Genomic DNA, 16,754 nt, shown 5'->3' on the forward strand with positions numbered 1-16,754 from the left:
TGACATCGTTCTTTCTCATCGCTAGAGTTATTGGCTTGTTCTGGTCCTTCACATGACATCGTTCTTTCTCATCGCTAGAGTTATTGGCTTGTTCTGGTCCTTCACATGACATCGTTCTCTCTCATCGCTAGAGTTATTGGCTTGTTCTGGTCGTCCTTCAGAAGGCATCGTTCTTTCTCATCGCTAGAGTTATTGGCTTGTTCTGGTCCTTCACATGGCATCGTTCTTTCTCATCGCTAGTGTTATTGGCTTGTTCTGGTCCTTCACAAGGCATCGTTCTCTCTCATCGCTAGAGTTATTGGCTTGTTCTGGTCGTCCTTCACAAGGCATCGTTCTTTCTCATCGCTAGAGTTATTGGCTTGTTCTGATCCTTCACAAGTCATCGTTCTTTCTCATCGCTAGTGTTATTGGCTTGTTCTGGTCCTTCACATGGCATCGTTCTTTCTCATCGCTAGAGTTATTGGCTTGTTCTGATCCTTCACAAGGCATCGTTCTTTCTCATCGCTAGAGTTATTGGCTTGTTCTGATCCTTCAGAAGTCATCGTTCTTTCTCATCGCTAGAGTTATTGGCTTGTTCTGGTCCTTCACAAGGCATCGTTCTTTCTCATCGCTAGAGTTATTGGCTTGTTCTGATCCTTCAGAAGTCATCGTTCTTTCTCATCGCTAGAGTTATTGGCTTGTTCTGGTCCTTCACAAGGCATCGTTCTTTCTCATCGCTAAAGTTATTGGCTTGTTCTGGTCCTTCAGAAGGCATCGTTCTTTCTCATCGCTAGAGTTATTGGCTTGTTCTGATCCTTCACAAGGCATCGTTCTTTCTCATCGCTAGAGTTATTGGCTTGTTCTGATCCTTCAGAAGTCATCGTTCTTTCTCATCGCTAGAGTTATTGGCTTGTTCTGGTCCTTCAGAAGTCATCGTTCTTTCTCATCGCTAGAGTTATTGGCTTGTTCTGGTCCTTCACAAGGCATCGTTCTTTCTCATCGCTAAAGTTATTGGCTTGTTCTGGTCCTTCAGAAGGCATCGTTCTTTCTCATCGCTAGAGTTATTGGCTTGTTCTGATCCTTCAGAAGTCATCGTTCTTTCTCATCGCTAGAGTTATTGGCTTGTTCTGGTCCTTCACAAGGCATCGTTCTTTCTCATCGCTAAAGTTATTGGCTTGTTCTGGTCCTTCAGAAGGCATCGTTCTTTCTCATCGCTAGAGTTATTGGCTTGTTTTGGTCCTTCACAAGGCATCGTTCTTTCTCATCGCTAGAGTTATTGGCTTGTTCTGGTCCTTCACAAGGCATCGTTCTTTCTCATCGCTAGTGTTATTGGCTTGTTCTGGTCCTTCACAAGGCATCGTTCTTTCTCATCGCTAGAGTTATTGGCTTGTTCTGGTCCTTCAGAAGGCATCGTTCTTTCTCATCGCTAGAGTTATTGGCTTGTTCTGGTCCTTCAGAAGTCATCGTTCTTTCTCATCGCTAGTGTTATTGGCTTGTTCTGGTCCTTCACAAGGCATCGTTCTTTCTCATCGCTAGAGTTATTGGCTTGTTCTGGTCCTTCAGAAGGCATCGTTCTTTCTCATTGCTAGTGTTATTGGCTTGTTCTGGTCCTTCACAAGGCATCGTTCTTTCTCATCACTAGAGTTATTGGCTTGTTCTGGTCCTTCACAAGGCATCGTTCTTTCTCATCGCTAGTGTTATTGGCTTGTTCTGGTCCTTCACATGGCATCGTTCTCTCTCATCGCTAGAGTTATTGGCTTGTTCTGATCCTTCACAAGGCATCGTTCTCTCTCATCGCTAGAGTTATTGGCTTGTTCTGATCCTTCACAAGGCATCGTTCTTTCTCATCGCTGCATGTTCTATGGTGGAGAGGTCCTGAGAAACAGACGGCCATGGTAGTACCGTACATTTAAAAAATCATAAGAATCATAAGTCTCCATTGTACGATTCCGATTATATGATGAACATGTGTTTAATGGGAGTGACAAATTGAAGACCTTAAGCCCATCACAAAATGAAAAAGCTGTGGTTGACATTACAGTGAATCGTGTCTTGTTACCGTCAATATTACATCACACCGTTCTTGCGATGATGCTGATTGGAATATGCACGTACAGAATTCAAATCAACACGTTCCAGGTTTCCAAACAAACATCTTCATTAGGTTAAGACAGATGATGAAACCTTCCAGAAACTCTTACAGCTAAAGCTATTTATGGATGGGAAAACGGTAGGTGTTTACGCGCTAACAATGTACATAATCTAATCAAGAGAAGAAATACTTTTTTATTTGTCAAGTGTGTTTTTGACGTGTCGACTTGAACATTCCGTACATTTCTTACAAGCAGCTCTTTTAATCATTTGTTTACTATTCAAAGTCTGAAAAGAATAGAGAAAAAAACCTTCAGTGATAATAATTCTAAAACAATCTTACTGAATTCTTTTAAACTATCGTATAATATCCATAGGCGATTTCGTAAAACGCAAAGACTGTCTTGAAATGAAATGCCAGTGAGTACAAACTTGTGCAAACTCTATGTAAAGGTCATGTACATACTGCTCTTGGCCCTTCACAACAGACAACGAAACTGAAGCAGATGCACGGCGCTATTAACTATCCTTACCGTTAGGGAGGTAAAGTAGGAGCTATTGATGAATAATTAATAAACAGCAACATGATTGTTAGATAGTTTCCTAATCATCTTGACATTACTAAAGGGAGTTTATGCTCAATAAACAACAAATAAAGAGGCTTCCAGACATTACACAAAAGGTTCTCTGGACATGTACAGATCGACAGTAGCCATGCACACTACAAACACAGTAGTCATGCACACTACAAACACAGTAGCCATGCACACTACAAACACAAAACAAACGTCCCAGTGTTCGCAACAGGGGGCGTGTGCGTTTTCATCATAGTCAAAACAAATTCCTACATGAGCGACGCCATAGTTTCGTGGTTGCCCAAATCGTGATTGAGTGTTCGTTTATTTTTATCAGAACGGTATATCAATGAACATTTAAGTTGAACTCAAGTGCAACAAACTAGCAAATAACATAAATAGCAATATTATGAAGCAAACGTAACAAGAGCTTTGTCTGGCAGATCATGTCATGTTTGTAAAATACAGTATGTACTTCGTATCTCTCTCGCACTAATCGCCTGTCTTTGAATGCATGGGAATGATCATGAAAAATGATTTATCTGAAGGCATATCAAGCTGCAGGGAACTAAAAAGACGATATGTTTTGGGTCGTAAACAATATCGGCTTACGAGTTGTTGGTTTCATCGCGAATGGTTCGTTGAAGAAAGATATGTTGTACAAAACTGTGTAATCATTACTCTTAGGTTATCGTTTGTGTCAAATATCGTCATTTATTGCACTATAGTATAGTATAGTATACTTTGGTTGTACTGGAATGTTTTAAAATTGGGAATTCACGTCGTGGATGAGAACCGAACAGAATCGTCCTGTGATGTACTTGCATAGAAAATAAAACACATTTAAAACCCTGAACGTGATAATTATATACAGAAAAGGAATAACTACTGACTGAGCGAAGAGCCACTAGCACTGACACCCTCGTGATTATGATCGTCATGTATACATTTTGCTACATCTTATTAGTTACTGTCATCGTCATCTTGTCAGTATACTATTACCATTCGAGACACGTATTTACTTGTAGAATGCAATGCTGTCCTCTAAAACGAGAATGCACTGCTGTCCTCTAAAACGAGTCAGATCTGATGAAACATTTCTGACCTCGATACCTCTTGATCAGACTGTAAACTACGCCACAAAACGTCTTCTTCGCTACGATTATTGTACACGTAAGCCAAACTGGTAGCAGGATTTGATTACCCACAACCTGCTCAATTTTGTGGAGTCTCGGTGCAACTACTGGAAGCATAGGCCCGTGAAGATCCGGGGTAGAATAGGTCTTCAGCAACCCAAAAATGCGTTGAAAGCGACTAACGGATCGGGTGGTCAGGCTCGCTGACTTGGTTGATGCATATCATCGATCCCAATTGCATGGATCGATGTTTATGATGTCAATCACTGGATTGACTGGTCCAGACTCGATTATTTACAGTCATATAGCTGGAATATTGCTGAGTGCAGCGTGAAACAACAAACAAACAAACCAAACTGTTAGTATAGTTATGATGTTAGGATACTCGAAGCCCTTTCATCGCAGTGCTATGTAACAGGCACATTGACCTTAAATCAAATACATTAATGGCTTTTCTGACATCTTGATATCAAAATGAACTTAACTGACTTTTTACCTGTTAAAATATGAAATAAAGTAGATGTTCATGCCAATGTCACTTAACCTTTTTTCACAACTTCATGTAACAACATCCACCCAGGTCACCAACCCAATTCAACCCTGAATGCGGCTCGTGATGTTGTTACTGACACAACCTTTGTTCTTAGGAACAAGGAAAGACTTCTTTGTTATTGGTCTATTCACGTATAACATTTTGCTCTCGGGTTATTCAATCCCATGGAACAAGCGGCTGTGTGCATCATTCGCACATGAAGGGATGGCGATCAATGTATCTACATGCGCTCAATATGTTTTCTTCGTCACCACCATTGTTGCCATTGTTTCCGGGATGGCAGGTTACGCAAACATGTCAATAGAACCAAAGCAGTGAACGTTGCTAATGACAGCCTTTGTTGCCATATTCAGATTGATTGGAGCAAATGTTTCGCCCTTACTGTGATGAACCGTTGTCACAGTTCTCTCCAGATAGAAATCGTTTTCTTTCAGCATAATAATTCATGACGTTGTGCAGACATAAAAAAGTGTAAAAACACATCCGTGACCGAGGGTTCGCTTCATACCAGTATTTTCACTACCAGGAATTTCAATGATATTTCTGATTTCTGAAACAGGGGGAACCGTTGATTCTTTGATTGTAGTGTTAATTATGATGCTGAGAATGTGTTCATGTTTAATATGCTACAAGGCTTTGCAACCAAATCATGCACGGTGTATATCAATATACTCCCATTCCGATTTTGATGGACACACTGAAAGACACTATATTAACCATATTGCAATTGATGATTCTAAATTTCGTAACTTTAAGAATGGAGTTTATTTACATATTAACGAATTGTTTATGTCGTTATCACACAATCTTAAACCTTATAACAAGAAAATCTGAAATCGTACACCGAACAGCTAAAGCTGAAACCAACGGTTATTTCTTGTATGCATATTTTCTTTATACCGATCACACACATGTTCCTGACTGTATGTTTTGTAAGGCATTCTGCAGCTTCTGTCAGTCAACATTTGACAGCCCTGATTACATCTCAGGTGTTTTAGCCAAAAAAGGGTTGTGTCAGTGTGCCAAATAAGAAATAGTATTTTATCTAGATGAGTATCATCTGTTCAACTGATCAACATATTGCTAGGCTATTCCACGTATGTTTTTTCATTGAATATATAGGGTCACCGAGGTACCAAAGAAGGAGAAATGGCAATAACGTTACGTCTAAGTAATGTCAGTATTGCTCTCGACAAAAACCTTCTGGTCTGGGTAAGAATTGATCGATGTGTTTTTACCAGACACTGTAGAGGTTTACTTTCTGTATGATGCTCAACTATTCCTTACTTGAAAACCACACTGTCCTGGCATCTTCCTTCTAAGAGAAGAGGGGGCATGGGTGGCCCTGTCGTCTAAGGCGGCGCGTGTCCCTGTGCAAAGTTGCGTCCCTTGGGCACGCAAGAAACCTATAATTGTGGATTCGAATCCCGGTTTGTCAGCACAATACCCGTGCTCATGTGTTTCAGTGGTAAACGGCTGAGACCTGTATCACTTCGGGCTCTCCTCCCACATTAAGCTGACACGCCGCGATATAACTGGAACACTGTTAAAAGCGACGTTAAACCCAACTCACTCACTTCTAGGAGAAGAGGAAGTAATACAACGAGTTAGAAATCAATTACGGTGTTTAACCCAAACAGCCTTATTCACAACATGTGTGTATACTTTCCGTCATTTAGTCATCTCAACATTGTGATGAAAGTAAACATTGTCACATTCACGTTGTTTCTAAACATTGGTGTAAATCACTATATTTCATACATGAGTGTAACTTTTCTTTGCAATCGAATTAAAAATGGTGAAATTAGAAATATGTGCATACAGTCACACAAAAAAACGTCATATACCTCATTATACCATAAAAATTCAATCTTTTAGTTTTTCATTCCGCTAAAGGTCACATGACCACGAAACTGACGTTTACAAATGTATGTACAACACGTTTTGACGTTCATACGTTTTTGACAATTTTGACAACTGATCAATGATGACTAACGCTTGCAATCGCCACAGGTTCATCAACAACTTCGGAAAATTCTCCCGTCACGTTTATCGTGTCGGCCATTTTGTTGTCTTGATGCAAATTTATTACGCCGAGCTGTGATTGTGACTGACTTACAGAGGTAGTTCTCGACAGTCCTTTCTCATCTAATGACGATATTATTTAAATATATTTCTTGTTAAAAAAACACAAAAGATGTCTCTGTAGAACAATATAAGCCACCTATATATGTCACCTCTCTTTTTGAGGAACTTCCTTCGATCCGCGATACAGATGGCTGTTGTATGGTTGCCAGTGTCACACGTACTAAATAAAATATCATTGTGTTAAGAACTACGTCTTTCGAGGTTCATACACCAATGAACTCACACAAAGTGAAAATCTATCTTAATTATTTCAAACTGTACTCGAGTGTAAAGCATAGGTTTAGTGCAAAAGACGTTTTGGGGAAAACATTATTATGGCTGAAAGAAATTTTGAAACATATATTCTTTAAATGTAGCATGACTGAGCTCATATTTCTCATAGATGTATATAAAACCACATATGTGCTACCTTTTTTTGGTTCTTGTGATCCAGATGAGTTTCACAATCTTTTGGCAAGATGATGTCTTCTCATACTTAAGACAAAACAATAAAATGCATACGTGTTTCTGTACCTTGAGATGTATAAGTGATTTAAAGCTACATCCATTCTAGCATACGGTATTGAGGTTCATTTGAACTCTCTTGATCAACCTAACCAGGGTGTATAACGATTAAAAAACCCATTGAAAAATGATGTGATCAAAGGCAAGGTACATCTATCTTATTATTATATTTTTCAGTCGTTCTCGACGTATCGGGGTCATTATTCCGAAAGTAGTTCGAAATAGCGTACTGGCGATACAATGTGCCATTATATATAGTGAATAAGGTATTGAGATAAAACACACACCTTTCACTAACACACGAGACACGTGAAATCTTTCACCATTATTTTCAGGATCTTACAATTTATATTGACAAAATGTCACAAAACCTACAATTGATTCTGAAAAAAAGCGAGCATTAATCAGAGATTTGTGATTGGGTCTGGGACATATTTCAGCCTTCCCTCGGTAAAGCTGACAAACCGACTCATTTATGTCCCCATTGAAGAACAAAATGCGTGGTACCACTACTTATCTTCAACCATTTGGTGTTCCTCAGATGGACAAATGAGAATTGTTTAGAAATTACTTCAATACATTTTGCGAAAGTATGAAAGTATAAACTTAATGTATGCATACTGTGTATGTACGCAACATGTGCACATTGGTTTTGACCATAACCGAAAAAAAACATCTTGAAGTAAATTCTTATGAATAAAATAATGATCAATAATAACATCGCAATAAATCACTTACATACAAAATAAATGTAGACAACAGTAAGAAATTATGTTCAGCGCAATAATGCAACGCAAGCTCCACCCAATTATCATTCAATCACGAAACAGTTGTCCGTTTTTTCGGTATGTGGAAATAAACACAAAAAGAAATTGCTCGTTTAGCCAATCAAATTCCACTGAATCAATGGCAATTTTTTTTCTGAAATGAACCCAACAAAAGAAGAACATTTATGCATTATAACCAACATGTTTTGATAGTTCAGAGACTCGGATGACAACAGTCAATATCAAATCATTGAAAGAACGTACATGGGTATGTAACATAAAAAGAAGGAAATAAGATGTAGTAACCTCAATTGAATGGCCTGTTTTGTTTCAGCGCTAGGCTGTGAATCATCGCATAGATGGCGCAAACGCATCACACTCGTTTGATATGCATCTGTGAAGTACATGTAACTATGTTGATATTTTCCCAGACATAAATACACTGGTTTTAAGTCCACTATATTTTCTACACTTGCGTCCATTGTGCCATTGTATTGTAAATTGCCATTCGGTTCAAAATTATATGTCTGTTACCCATAAGAACGTAATATACAGAAACTCCATTTATATTGCAATCATTTGAAGCGCATGACGTGAAACGGCAATAATATGTTTTGTTCTGTTTTTACAGACTACAAAAAAACCCAGCAACATACCAAGAGCCTTCTAAGAGATGTAACTGACAGACTATGGCGGCAATATCTACTCACAATCCATTCTCTTCAGGCCCACCTCAATAGCCTGGGGACGTTTTGGTTTTCAGACTGTGAGGCAATGATCATGAACCCAACATAACAAATGGATCGCTAGTCTATTGGCGACAATTAAAGATCTAGATGAGTGCACACAACTTTAATTGCAACGCCTTAAAACTTCTTCAAAAAGCGACGGCAGCGTTAGGAATTGCATAAACGTCGTCATGTACATATGTTTACGAACATTTAGATGATTGTTTCTCTGAAAGCGTTAATAGTTAGACCTCGTTCCTAGTATGGACGTTTTGCAAATATGAAGGGCTGGTGTCGTATGCAATGCCAGATAGGATTCTATGGGTTTTAAAAGAGTATATGGTATAATAGTTTCTCAAGGGGAGACATCAAGCGACGTTTAGTAATTGATGAATCTTAACGAAATATAAACTACACACAATGTGGCTTATTCCGTCCCGGGGACTATCAATGATTAATTGAATCCATTTGAAAGCGTGTTTTCCTTGAGCATTTAGATCTTTCTAAGATTTGATAGTATGTGCCAGTTGTCATACTACGGCACATTGGTGTGCGTTGTTTAGCTTTACGAGTGTTGCTTTAAGTATTTAACTCATTCGTCAAACATAATGGATTTTCACAACTGGGCTGGTTGCCAAGATTGATGTCAATTATGGTTTTTTAATTATTCATGTTAAAGAGCGATGGTTTAGAGGAAAGGATGTCTGCTTTTGTTGGTGGTGTTTTAGTTTGTTTGGATTTCCAACGCTACACACCAATATTCCAGCTTTTTCGAGGGGTAAATAATCAAAGTGGGTCAGATAAGTTTTTTAATGTCACGAGCAACGATACAGGCTGTGGGAATACGATGATTCGCATTCAACCAAGTCACCAAGCTTGACCACCGATCCATACAGTCGCCTCTTACGACGAGTACACGATCCTGGGCATCAATTCTAACCCCACAAAAGGATATTCCATGATTTGAAATATACCATTGTCGTATTGTCAATAGACATTCAAGAACAGAATGTTCAAACCACACTTGTGTTAATAATAAAAACTCTCGCTGTATTATTTGCAATAACTATCGATAACTATCAAACAAAACAGAAAAATATGTACATCGAACTTTTGTCATTATTATTCTGATTGAAATATGCATGGCATTTTAGATCAGCACCTTCGCCATGATAATGTGCGGGTGAAAGCCTCCAGAAATAGAGAAAGCATTTTGATGAAAATGTGTTTTTACATGTACTTACACGCTTACAATGTACATGATTTATAAATTGGATACATTCTTCTATATTTGTATATTATCTTTTGTATGCTTGTCCAGTTGATAATATGTTCTAAATGATCTTACTGAACTCTCTCTTCTCATTTACCTCAAGTCATTCTTGTAAAAGGTAACGAAAAAAAGTGTTTTTTTATATCAAATTATATATTCGCAAAAATAAAATTAATTGTTGTCCAAGATCCATTCTCTGTGTTTGAGTATGACACTAAACATCAAAATGATATTACACGTAATATACATTTGCTGTTCACTCTCAAATACAAATGGTTCAGAGTTGCTCTCTTCAGCCGCAAGGAGCAGACATTGCACAGATGGTCGTCTCGTCATGATATGTATTCGCCAAAGGACCCATCAACATTTTAAATAGCCACTCTACTAGACAAAACAAACGTTCCAGTGATCGCGACCGAGGGAGGTCGCCTAAACCATAGTTCACTACAAGTCTAAACAAACCTCCGCATGAACGACACTGAGGCGCAATGTTTCAGTGTCAAAAACCTTATCAAGGGGTCGTTTGTTAAACAGAACTGTAGATAATATTAATGGACATTTATTTTGTACTGGAATTGCACATGCAAGACAAGTAGACAACCAGCAACCACGAAAAGGCGATGTATGATTGTGTCAATATTTGGAAGAAAGGATATAGCCAGAGCTTTGCCTTGACAGATCATCATGTCATGCCTGCCTTCATCAGCGCACTTGGAACTATCTGCACCGAAGTATTGCACTAAATAAAGTTTGTACTTCTTATCTCTTTCAAACTATGTGCCTATCTTGGAATGAATGCCAATGATCATGAAAAAGGACGTATCTGAAAGCATATCAAGCTGCGGAGAACTAAAAAGACGATACGTTTTGCATCGTAAACATATCGGCTTACAAGTTATTAATTTCCATAGCGAATGTTTCATTGAAGTACGATGCTTGTTTTATCATAACTGTTAGGTTATCTTTGGTGTCAAGCATCGTTATTTACTGAATAATATTATACATGGGTACTGAGGTCCTTTGGAATTGGACCGCCTCCGTTGTCTAGTGGATAGAGCGTCTGCCTGGAGAGGATGGCCGGTGGTTCGATCCCTAAAGACGTTAGAAGATGATACTTTCCTGACGTGCGACATAAATGGTATAAAGCAAACACGGTTCCTTTTGGTGTCAGTGTACTGTGCCTGAGTGGGGTATCTATCCTGAACTGCGGCATTAGTCCAGAGGAGTGCATTCACTAACAGAAGTCTCCTAGTAACGACAGCCTGCCGGAGACTTATGCACTGGGATCTGTTGTCTGTGGAAGTAACGATAGTCGTAGCCCTGACCTGGTATGGTAGAACAGGACCAAGGTTCATTGACCGTTTTCAGTCATTTTAATTTTTTACACTCTCGTCTACCGGTAAATATATACATTGTACATGTATCTGTTCATACTAATATACATACGCTTTTTGCACTGCTTCATAATACAACATACATATAGTTAACCACACCAACTCAACACTGACGTTGTTACTAAATAGTGAATTTGTTTTTCAGAACAATATAACTTTACTGTGTTCCACGGGTATAGGCGATGAATACTTTGCTGTAGCATTCAATTCCATGACACCCGGCGTTGTGCAGCAGTGATGTAGGCACGTCAATCATGTAATCCATTTGCTTAACTTACCTAAGTCGTCATAATTGTTGTGGGGTGTCTCCAGGGTGGCAGGTTACCATATTCAGATTGATCGGAGAAAATGTTTCGCCCTTTTTACGACAAATGTATAATTCTCTGAGGGCAGAAATCGTTTTCCTTTAGTATAATCATTCACAACGTCTCCTAGTGTTTATGAATGAGTGAGTGTGGTTTTACACTGCTTTTAGCAATGTTCCAGCAATATCACGGAACTTCAGACACTGTATCATGTTGGCGTGACGAGCAGACGCTTTAGCCACTGTAGGCTACCAAGCCGACTTTTGATACATTCAGTTACAAATTTCCCTGTTTTATGGTTCGTTTTACAATTATTTCAGACGCGAGCAATGAAACACAAAAGTTGTAATCTGTAAAGTAAGTTAATGGGATATCAGTCTCTTCGTTCGACGGAAGGGGTTCTCTGGTCGACTGTTCAAATACCAAATTTGTCCAGGTTAATAAATATGATTCCGGTTTGGAAGACCGGTTCGTATCCATGTATGTGGGTTTGTTTGACTCAATTATATAACTGGAATACTGTTAAAAGCGACGTAAAGCGGAATTATATCACTTGCTCTTAGCGTAACTTTACATGTGTGGACCATGTGTCATTGATAGACAAGACCTGGTTTCACTTCTGTTCATCTCCAATGAAATATATCAGCTCCCATCAAACCGCTGATGCGTTTCACCACTCATTCGGTATGACATATATCTGAAAGTATATTCTACTATATCTGAATTAATGGTCCGTATGATCATCCGTTCATTAATAAACATGTCTCTCATGAACGTATACAGTTATAAACCGGCAGAATGGTTACATTTACCTCAGTGGCAATTATTTCAAACCTTCATCAACCAGTGAATGATGACACTCATACAGCATATCGAGAGGACAGGATCAGAAAGGAGGGGTGTCTTGTGGTCTGAGGAATATGTGTGGCAATCCACAGCCTGACCACAGGCATTTTGGGCGACTTATTGGGCTTTGTGGCATTCCTTTTTGTCATTGGGTTGAGCATTCTGTGGTGAATTAAACTGAACCCATATTATACAAAGTACTAGTAAATGAAACTTAACAAGCCTTCATCCTTAGTTGGTTATGCAGCGTTTTTATCATGATATTAATTGTAAAACAAATGTAATCTTGAATTAATGAAGAATGTTTTGTGTGACCAAATGTAAATGATAATACTTCGATTGAAACATACCCTCTTTGCGTTACACCTGAGTAGGAAAATGTTACATTTATGTCCATTCTTTATTTATTGTTGAAGTAATTAATTTTGAAAAAGGTAAGCTGTCAATTTTACTACCCACACCTACAACGTATACGGAGGGGAGATAGGAAACAGCTTCCCTCATCTAAACATGGCATATCCAGCATGTAGCATCCTAATATGAAACCAGTATCTGTATCGGTATTAAATGTAGAAAGAATCATTGCAATTTCTTGACTATGATCAGTGAAGACTTATTTGTTTGACATAAATCTGTTTCGGTTATCAAACAGGTGGGAAGAAATGAAAGCTCTCTTCGAGATGCAGGATGTTTAATGTTCGTGTCGTTAAATGTTAATGCATTTATCAAATGTGGCGATTGTCCTCTTATCGAGTGTGTACAGTGGCCACAGACTATATAGAAAAGCATTTGGTGAATAATTATTTCATAAGTTGACAGCTGTTACTTTATTTTGTAGCCATAAAGAGCGATCTGGCAAATACTTGAATAATAAAACAATACTTATGGGACGCAAAGTTATGGGAGGCAATTTTGATACTATGCAAAGGCTTATTTTGTAGATGACTAAAGGCTGCAACCCCTTTTTATTAAACTTCAGTGTGTGTTTTGAACCAGGTGAACTTCTCAATCAATGGCACTCTGTGTCTAATACTTACGACAAACCAAAAGGCAAGGTATATGCATCTAAGTATTGAATTTACAGCATGATTTATGCCACATGTAGCTGTAAATAGTGAACAGAGGACATTTTGTTGCCATTTTAGTGAATACGGTATTGAGATAAAAACACACACCTTTCACTTACACACGAGTGAAGAGAAAGTAGACATCATTAGGTTTCAGGATATTACGGTTTACATTGACAAAATGACACAAAACCTACAATACATTCTAAAAAAAGCGAGCATTAAACAGGGATTTGTGATTGGGTCTGGGACATTTTCCAGTCTTCTCTCCGGAAAGCTGATAAAACGACACATTTATGTCCTCATAGAAGAAGATGATGCGTGGTACCAGTACTTATCTTCAGCTGTTTGGTCGTCCTGAGGTGAACTGCAATGAGTATTGTCCCTAAAGGAGCCAATAAAAGGTGAAACATTATTTATGTGTAACATACGGAGAGGGATGTTGTTAGTGTACTACCCATGTCTGTGTCAAAATACATAACAACCAAAAATTAAGTTTTGATGGGTTTTTTATTTTAAAAAGCTCGAAGACAGAAAAAAATCGGAGTTAGGTAGCTCGAAGAAAAAGCACATTTGTACATGTATTGAACATGAATAAATACAAATAAGAGTCAGTACCCAAATACAGTAGCCTACGTTTATAACGAACTGACGGATATAACGAACTGTTATTTGGCCCCGTCCATTTGCTGTAATTATGTTGTATATGTGCTTATAACAAACTACGGTTATTACGAACCAAATTAAGAGGTACCTTTAAGTTGGTTATAACCGTAGATTCAAGTTCGTTATAACCGTAGTTCACTGTATAAGTTACCTTCTTTTGTGTCAGTCCGAGACTCATCATATTGCTAATATATAACTGCAGTTTATAACTCGTTTGTACAATGGAAAACCAACCAAGATTTGCACTGCTTGATAACAGTTCTAAATGCATCTATCCATCAACTCTGTTGATATGTTCCCATATTTGAATACAATTATAGTAATTAATTCGCAATATTTACTTAATTTGCTACTTCGTTCGTTCAACAATTGAATTGCATAGTGTCATTCAGTGCAAAATAACGCATTATAACCGCTATAGTTCAGGGGGCACGGGTGGCCCAGTCGTCTAAGGCGCCGCGATTCGCTGTGCAGAGTTGCGTCCCTTGGGCACGCCAGAAACCTATGATTGTGGGTTCGAATCCCGGTTCGCCCCGATTATGTTTCTAGGTTTGTCAGCACCATACCCGTGCTCGTGGGTTTCACCGAAGTGGTAAACGTCTAAGACCTGCATCACTTCGGGCTTTCCTCCCACATTAAGCTGACACGCCGCGATATAACTGGATTACTGTTAAAAGCGGCGTTAAACACAACTCACTCACTCACTCACGCTATAGTTCAATCAGTGGAATTGGATGACGTAAAGCAGTAATTACGTTCTTGAGTTCTTACTATGGTTTCAGGTAGTGAAAGCAAATCTAAAAGAGATAACAGGAGCTTCTAAAAGTAATAATTGACAGTCTATAACGGCTTAATCTGCTCCAAAGCCTACTTCATTAAGGCCCTCATTAATAGGATGGGAACGTTTTGGTTTTCAGACTATGAGGCAATGAAACCAACATAACTATTCCAACTTCGTAATGGATCACCAGTCTAATGACGACAGTTAAAGATCTAGATGACTGCACACATTTTCAATTTCGACGATGTAGAACTTCCACAAAGGGCAACGGTAGCGTCAGCCACTGCATATGTTTACGATCATTTAGATGATTGTGTCTCTGAAAGCGTTATTCGGTAGAACTCGTTTCCGGTATGGCGTTTCGGCAAATATGAAAGGGTGGTGACGTATTCGATGCCAGAAAGGATTATATAATAATTATTTAAGGGCAGACATCAAACGATTTTAAGTTGTGCGCAAAGGTTAATGAAATAGAAACTACATACAATCTAGCCTTACTTCAAGAGACCCTCCTTCTTGATGCGTTTAGTTTGTTCTAAGATTTTGTCAAGAATGTGCCAGTTGTTACACCACTGTACATAAGCAATGTGTATAAATATTTAAAACTCAGCGCTGCTGAGTTAATGTACGGTACTTTAATTTCAAACGTTTACTTCTCGTCAAACATAATGCCTTTTCACACCATACACTGACGCTAGTCATAGTCATGTCTGTTTAATTACTTGTTTCAATAGCGACAGCTTGGAGTTTAAGACACAGCCCATTATTGAACTTGTTGAAATATACACTTGCTGTATTTCCATTAAACAGCTAAAAATACATTTTTAGCACGTCCTACTTTGATCATGCAATCCCACCAATAAATTATTTTCAATATTAAGATCCAGAGATAGATTGTCATGAAAATTTCCGAAGTATATCTCAGTCATATGCTAAGAGTTTCTGAACCTTTCAACATAGATAACTACCAAAGAGAACTGATCCTAACATAAATATAATACAAAAACCGTCGGATTTCGCATTTTTGGTAAGAGGCTGTTTTTTGAGGTTGGTTATAGATAAACTTTCGATTAACAGTTTGCTGAGGTATACGTATCCACACTGTAAAACAATGTGTAACATTGTATATGTGAACAAAACGCTGTAGATGTTACCGTCTCCGTATCCAGTGATCTATGGTGCACATTACATTGTCTCACCTGGTCCCCCTTGCAGAAAGTACTGTCCAAATTCGGATAGCAGTTATTGATATAACTTAGACTGACAAATTAGGCACTGACCCTTTTTCGCAATTGCAGTTTTAATGTGGAGATTAATATGAGGCATACTCATACATATAGCTGCACTATTCACAGACAATAATACTAATAAAATATAGCATAGAGAAATATCAACAACTATTACTTAATAAAATTGTTATCATTGTTAAAGTTAAAAAAAATAAATTGAATCATTATAATATCAGCTGTTCACCATTGTCTAACTTAAGTGTAAGGTCTGTCATGTAAGCTCTTCAGCTGCATACATCGTTAATGGTCTTGTAACAAATTTTGTTTTGCATTTATGGTGACTGAAAGTCTTAACACGTAAACTTATCATACAACATTCAAAAGTTATACTCTCATACCACTGTATCTCAATCAGCAGAAAATTCCAGGTAAAAAGAAAGTGATCAAAAGTCGAAGATGCAATAGAATTGGTTCTTATGGAATAGTTTTCTCCAAAGTAATTTGCGAATGATGACAAAATCATTCAGTTTGGTACTTTGAAACATGAACGTAAATACTGCCTTGTTACCGTCTATATTTACATCACATCCTTCGCACACTGAAGGGGGTATGTCTGAAATTCACCTTCATGTCCTCTGAAGAAATACCATGTTATTTATTTGGCAAGTTTTACGAAGTTATTGTTGACCCGACGAGTTGAACATTTCGCACA

The sequence above is a fragment of the Haliotis cracherodii genome, unplaced genomic scaffold (assembly GCF_022045235.1).
Source record: "Haliotis cracherodii isolate W230 unplaced genomic scaffold, xgHalCrac1.p SCAF_8, whole genome shotgun sequence".
In the NCBI taxonomy this organism is placed as follows: domain Eukaryota; kingdom Metazoa; phylum Mollusca; class Gastropoda; order Lepetellida; family Haliotidae; genus Haliotis; species Haliotis cracherodii.